At 28.2% G+C, this 7,720-nt stretch overlaps 1 long non-coding RNA gene across 1 annotated transcript; it reads right to left on the bottom strand.

The window, feature by feature from the left end:
- Window positions 1–2,248: 2,248 nt before the first annotated feature.
- Window positions 2,249–2,958, bottom strand: LOC149893227 (uncharacterized). The gene is made up of 3 exons (XR_016449378.1): window positions 2,873–2,958; window positions 2,545–2,609; window positions 2,249–2,350 (listed from the first exon to the last, which is right to left on the bottom strand). It is a non-coding gene; the product is annotated as an uncharacterized LOC149893227 (long non-coding RNA).
- Window positions 2,959–7,720: the final 4,762 nt, after the last annotated feature.

The following is a 7,720-nucleotide window of genomic DNA, read 5'->3' as shown; positions in this document are numbered from 1 at the left end:
TATGCAAAAGTAAAAAAATACTTTGATGAGAAACACAACGCAAAGGAGAGATATGATGTTAAAGTAGGAGACCAGGTTCTCGTAAAACGTCATGAACGTGGAGGAAAACTAGATTCAAAATATCTAAACAAGAAATACATAGTTAAAGAAAGAAGGCAAAGTTTAGTTATTGTGGTAGATGAAGAAGGAAACGTAACATACAATTTATAAAAAAGATTTTAAAACCTGATGAGTTTATAAGGTAAGTATGGGTATTAAGGCCCACCTTTGTCGAATGCGCGGTAAAGAAATGCTGATTTTTTTTTGCTGCCAGTGATAAAACCAGATAACTCTAATATTTTAATGTCGAAAAAAAGTTTCACAATTTATTTTTTCCCTAACTTTGGATTAGTGGGCCTTATTACCCGCCGGGCCTTAATACCCATACTTACCTTACAAAAGGAAATACAAGTTAATGATAACGAAAGATCAAAAGCTGATGGAAAATCGTATCCCAAGCGAAATTATAGACTTATTTGTGAATATTTATCATTAAGTATCAAGATCTATTAATCTGATAAGAGAAGTTTTTCCCAAACAGGGGGAACTGTTGAGAATGATAACTACCTAATTATGTAATACAAATTACGTAAGTGCGTTCATGTGGAACGCATTATAAAAACGTGCATAAAAATAATAGGGACATTAAAAGATATTAGAATTCGCGTTACTTTAAAAGTTGTATAAAAATATCTTTATTGACTGATCTTAAAATAATACGTATAATCAAACATATAAAAGGGTTATATACTTAGGCGGATCACAACAATATGTAGAACTACGAATGAAGTTGAAAAAGAAAGCATTCAGCTGTCAACCAACTGAAATGTAATAAGTCATGGTTTTATCACTTTTCAGTTGTTTGAAATGAAAATGAAATGAAATGGTCAGTTTTCAAATAATGTATTGAAGAAAAGCATAATGGGAATGAAACAGGTTTGAAATAAGAATAATTAGTCGAACTATTGAAAATAAGTTCTCATTTCTTTTACCAATAACATTAAATATAATCGAACTGTTTTAGATAAGAACTACGCCTCGAATACAGTTCCAGCAAACACGTTAGCGTTGAATCAACGTTGAAAACCGGTCGCAAAAGATGTTGTGGAAACGTTGACAAAGTAATCGATTTTGCAAAGATATGTAATGTTAAAGAAACGTTGATTAAACGTTATTGCGTAACGTTGAAAAAACGTTTCTAAAAAAGCGTTGCATAAACGTTGTTAAAGCAAGGATTTGTAACGCTGATAGTAAAACGTCGATTTAACGTTACTCAAAGACGTCGAATAAAGGTTGAAATATAACGTTGAATCAACTCTTAAATGCGCTGTAGAAAATATCGCAAAATATAATTAAACGTAATTGTGGGTATAATATATATATTTTGCATTGCCAAATAAAACAAAATTGTATGTTGAACTCTACACTTGCATTAATTCAAAAATCGATTTTTAATACAACAGTAATATACAATGATAAATGTAAAAAAAGCCTAAAATATACAATTCATAGATATATATAAAAATACAAATATTTTTTTTAAGATTTATGTGTGTGAGTAATAACTCAATATATCTTTATACAATATATAAAAATACAATTTACAGGATATCGTATCGATAGACCAGGATATCATTGCGATACAGAATCTAAACCAAAAAATGAAACTTTTATCATTAGTGGTCTGAGAGCCAATGTAAAAGTAAAATGTTAATGAATTAATATGACTATTAGTAAATTTATAAAGTGTATATATATATATATATATATATATATATATATATATATATATATATATATATATATACAAACTTTTACTATCATCAGTTTCTCTGAAGCAATCTAATTAGCCAACTGTAGTTGCTTAAATTTGAAAAGCTTGAATAAAACAATTTATAATACAATCAAAGATTAAATAAATAAGCGTATATTTTAGAAAAAGCACTTTACACAAGACACAAACAAAATCATATCACATATCCTAAAATGTCATTAAAAATCTCTAAACTTCCAATTTCTGCTTTCTACAAAAATTTATTGGCGATTATTTCAGAGTTGATTTTACAGCTTCATAAATCCCTGCTTCATCTGGGTATCTTTTTTAGACACTCTCTAAAATATAAAATTCAATCTTCTAGCTTAAATGATATTAGCAAAAATCTGCATACTTAAAAAGTTTAAACAAAACATATTACCAACTAAAACACAGTACAATTTTGTCTTTGAAAAAACAACCTTTTGTTTGGTTTTGTTCGTGGAATTGGTTTACCCCTTCATGTTTAACAAACAGCGCAACTCAATCATTAACAGCCTAAAAAGTTTGTAATTATTTGAATAAATATTTACAATATTGTACAATGTAACGTTCATGCTACAGGAAATGATATGCTTAAAAAAGCGTATAATTGTATTTAATATAATAAAAATATTTCGCAAACACTATTTAAATAATCCATTAAAAACCATTGCCATTTCGGCTTGGAAAGGTGTAGAAAGTTGACCTACCGCTCAATAACACGTTTTACATTATCTTTTAAGTTAACTCCACCAATTTTTGCTATTTGCGATACCTGCTTTCAAAAAAATCTTTAATCAATGTTTAAATAATTATATGATTAAAGGCAATCTTTTATAAAACCCCTTACATTTTTAAACAAATTAAAAAACATTGAAAGTTGAAAAAACAAAAAGTAATTATGTATAGAATGACAAACTGTAATAAATAAAATAAAGTTTTATTGTTTAATCAACTTTTTAGTTAATAATATAAATGAATTTTCCATGACAACATAAAGAAAAAATTCAAACTAGCAATAGCAACAGGGCAACTTACCCATTTAGAAAAAATGACACTCTCATTTAACATTGTATCTAGCTTAATAAGTTGTTCTATTGAACTCAATGCATTTATCTGCAGATAAATGAATTGAGTTCAAGTAGTTGACAATGCTATTATTTTATTGATGCGTACGGTTATTTACAGTAACTGTTAATAATGAATCGTAAAAAACTTTCTGATGCCCAAAATAGGGCATTGGCTTCCAAAAGGGTAAAAGAATGTGAAAAAAATAAACAAATGCTCCGAGAATTACGTTGGTTTGAAGGTGATTTAGTAGAAATATATAGGTCTATATATATATATATATATATATATATATATAGACCTATATATTTCTACTAAATCAATGAGAGAAAAATTGTCAATCTGCCACTTCCTCAACGTTGCCAAAGCAACGTTTTGTTAGCAAAAAAACGCTTTTTCAACGTTTTTTAATTACCACATTTTCAACATTGGTATATGTTACGTTGAATAAACGTTGTTTTATAAATAGCTTATAAGGGTCTGCGTCTCGGAATCGTTTTCTCGAAATGAACCGGAACAAGAATAACGAGACGAGAATTGTCCCGGAAAAAATTGAATAATAAACTTTCCCGGAATAAAGTTAAAAACGGGGACAATAAATTTTCTTTCGGAATTTAAAAATTGTATTCCAGATATCATTATCTCGTCTCGTCTCGAATAAAAAAATAACGAGCGCAGATGCTTAATAGCTTAAATACGTTGAAAAAGCAGCTAATGTCTAACGTTGATAAACCTTAAACTTTGCGACGTTTTTACTGTGATTATTTGCGTAATTTTATTCAATATTGAATAAACGCGATTTTTTGAAAAGATAATATATAGGTATAGTGCCCTTAAAAAAAGACAACAAATTTAAATATGCTTTTAAATATTTGGTAGAAGTAATTTTTTCGAAATTTTTTTATTTTTATTTTGTCTAGAGTCAAATAATTTCTTCCAAGGGGTTAAAAACATTATTCAATTTTATTTTTACTATTTTATTTGAGAATCTTATTTATTATTCATTATAAATTAAAGTGTTTGTTTGTTGTTTTTGAGACCTTTCTCCTCCTTTAGAAGTATAAAAAATTGAAAAAAAAAGTTAAAAATATATGGTGCCCTTAAAAAGACAAAAATATTAACATTTTAGCAGTACTTTTTAAGCAACCAAAACTGTATGTTTCTATAAAACAAGTGAAAAACAATTACTACTGTTATAAGGGCTTATAACAGTAGTAACTGTTTTATTTATGGTCTTAAATTAAATATTTTTCGTTTTATGTTAAATATACATCATTTTATGTTCTCAAATTTTTTTAAAAACAATCTTCTGGAACAAAATTTAAAAAAGTTTTATATTTCTGCACTATAACTTGACTTTTTTCTGAAAGTTTTATGGTCTATTTATATTTTTGAATTTCCCAACTTTTGTTTAATGATTTACAAGATAAGTTATAGGCAATTAATTTTTTTTGTCTTTTTAAGGGCACTGTCTTTTTAAGGGCACTATACCTGTACGTTTAAATCTATACGCTTTTTCACCGTTGAAAATGTAACGTTTAAAAAGCGGTTTATTTTTATTTTTAACGTTAATAAAGCATAAATTTTGAAATATTTTAAAGTGGCTTTTTGCGTAAAGCGTTGAATAAACGTTTTATTTTGAGAAGCTAAATTACGTTACAATATCAACGCGTATTCAACGTTTCAATTTACCGTGATTTAGTATACAAAAACGGATTCAACGTTGAAAACACGTTGTTTTTGTAACGCTTTTTCCACGCTGCGACCGGTTTTCAATGTTGATTGAACGCTGACATGTTTGCTGGAGTATCTCTACTATTGCAACTGACCTTAAAATTTCCGCTAAAACTCTTGTGTCATTCCTACATAGTAATTTTTTTCGTGGCCTCATCGTTGACAATGAAAACAAAAATACTGCGATTAAGTTCTTGCATCTGTCAGAATCTTTCAATGTCATTCATTTTTTTCGATGCAACATGATAAAATTGCTATACTCCGCTTATCGCTGGCTGAGTTATTACTAATGGAATTCCTAAAAAAATATGTAATCTGAATTGTAATATTACAATCAATAAATTTGACAAAGTTTCAGATATGTTTATTTTAGAAAAAGTATAATGAATAAATAAAGCTCTGATTAATTAGCTAAAAACTGCAGAAACAGTTTTCCATTAAACTATCAATTTTTTTACTTAAATTTCTATTAAAGAAGCAGTTACTTTTTTTAAAGTAAGCATTACCACAAGTAATAGTTGGATATAGGAGTTTCAAACCTCAGCAAAATTATATTTACAATTTCGGATTTTTTCACATGGTGTAAATTGCGGGATTTACATAACAAAACACAAAATGTCTAAGCTTGTTTACAAAAATTTGCTTGCTCAAGTATAAGTATTTAAAGAAACGAAGAACGGCGTAAAGTTCACGATATTTTACAACTTAACATGAAAAAAAGCTCGTAACAGGGAGAATAGACAGCCAGATTATCACTACTAATAAATGTAGGGTGAGGTTGTAAATAGAAATGAGTCGAAGAGTAAAATTTTCTGAGTCAAGCTGAGCCAAAAGAAATTGAACTCTGAAGACCCCAATTAGATTTAAAAAAAAATTGAAAAGGAAGTTATTAGGAAGAATAAGCTTTGAAAACTGAAGTGCCGTGCCCAGATTACAAATTAAAATACTTATTGTGAAGAAAGAGCACAACACTCAAAGAACTTAGATAATTAACCATAAGCTGTTCATTAACAAGTACTTATTAATCAAAGCAAAAGCTGAACAGCTTAACAAGAAACAAGTTCCAAGCTTTCAAACACAAAAGATCCTGGAAAATTTACCGAAGAAAAAAAGGTTGCCATTTCAGAACAAATAAGAATCGATTTGTGATCATAGTATCGATTAGTAATCATAGAATCGATTAGGGATCATAGAGCTAACAACAAGTGTATAAAATTGACAAACTAATAATAAACAAAAGTACCCCATATCTTTAGGAACAAAAGTGTTCAAACTGTTTTTCGCTTCAACTCAAATAATTAGTTTTTTTGCATTCAAAGCCTAAAATGATAAAATTGAAAACTGGATTAATTTGAGATGCTAGTAGCTTTGAGTCACGCAAATGATTTTTGATAAACAATGTTGACATTTTATTGTCAACACTATTATCGATTTCGAAATTAGTTCCAGATGTGGTAATTGTTTGTCCAAGATATTTGTCATGGTTACGAGTAAAGTAATCTCATCAAATTATATAGTTAGTTTGTGTCAATCAAGTTTTTTCTAATAGACGATTAATGGTGCGCTATTAATCGCTAACGTCTTTTTCTTACATTTTGAAAAATTCTTGGGGAGTGACAGAAAAAAATAGCAGAACAACTTTTGAAACGTGAGTTCATTAATAAGTTCTTTTTATTGCTTTTGTTATGGTTATTTTATAATTTTCGAAGTCTTAAGTCAAAATCAGAATAAATTTAGTAAAATAGTCAAGTAAAATAAATTTAGTAAGCCATAACAAAAATAGTAAAAATATATAGTAACATATAGTAATACAAAAAAAATACTAATAAATAATAGTTTTTATATATTAATGTAAAAATAGTAGTAAAAATATTTAGTGTAGGAAAATATAAATTTAGTAAACCATAAAGATTTATTTTGCTCTGACGTCAGAAGCAGCATAAAAACTTGAGTTTTTATGTTTCTTCTGACGTCTTCACAAATTCAAAAATATTTTCATCAAAAGTAATTTTTAAAATGGATCAGAAGAAGCAAATGGAATCGATAGGAGCGCAGAATCCATGATGAGGTTATAAACAGCAGATATGAGCTAGCTACCTGTCTTCCTTTTTAGTTTCAAATTTCAAAATATGCAAACTTTCTATTTGATTAGCTTCTCATTTAACACAGCCATATGAGTTAACTAGAGTATTGTGAAAAAGTTAAGAACCACCAAAAAAAAATCACAATTTATTTTTGTTTTTAAATTTTTATTTAACTGAATATATTTTTCTGGTAAAATAATAATAGTAATAAATTTTAGAAAAAAGACAAACAAAATAAAAAATAATAATAATGATAAAAACTTTTAAACAAATAAAAAAAATGTATTTAAATTTTATAGGTAATTTTTATTTAAAAAAAAAATTTGAAAAAGTTAAGAACAACAGAACAATAAAATGGTCATTTTTAACTCATACCGCGTAATTCTACCATGAATTTTTAAGCACTCATTTATATGATTTGGCATTGAATCTATTAAATTCTCTAAAAAATGTTTGGGAACATTTCCAAGTATTGCTGATAAAGTATTGCGTAACTCCTCAAGGCTCCTTGGCGGTTTCTTGGCAATCTCTTTTTCAAGCCAACTCCAAAGATTTTCAATGCAATTTAGATCTGGGCTATTTGGTGGCCAAGTTACACGCTCAATATTTTTGCTTTCGAATCATTCAGAGACAATTTTAGCCTTGTGACATGGTGCATGGTCTTGCTTGAAAATGAATCGACGTAATAAATAGAGTTAAGTCAACCATCAAACAATTTAAACATACCGAGACAATTATATGTCATGCAGCACCACATATCAACCGACCCGCTACCTTGCTTTGTTCTTTGAACGATACAACCGAGATTATAATTTTTTAAAAACTGCCGGCGAATCAAAATTCGGTTTTTTTCGGTTATCAACCTCGATATTCATCTCATCACTGAACATTACTGTCCTCCATTTTTGTTTAGTCCATTCTTTGACGCTTTGGCAAAGTTCTTTTTGCTTTTTTATATTTTGTTTGGTAGGTCGCGGTTTTAGAACAGCTTTTTTCCATA

The sequence above is a fragment of the Hydra viridissima genome, unplaced genomic scaffold (genome assembly GCF_058129835.1).
Source record: "Hydra viridissima isolate aposymbiotic clone 2 unplaced genomic scaffold, HvirCarnegie_v1 scaffold_1, whole genome shotgun sequence".
Classification (NCBI taxonomy): Eukaryota; Metazoa; Cnidaria; class Hydrozoa; order Anthoathecata; family Hydridae; genus Hydra; species Hydra viridissima.
Note: the sequence above shows the minus strand (reverse complement) of the source record. Positions and strands in the feature narration are given on the sequence as shown.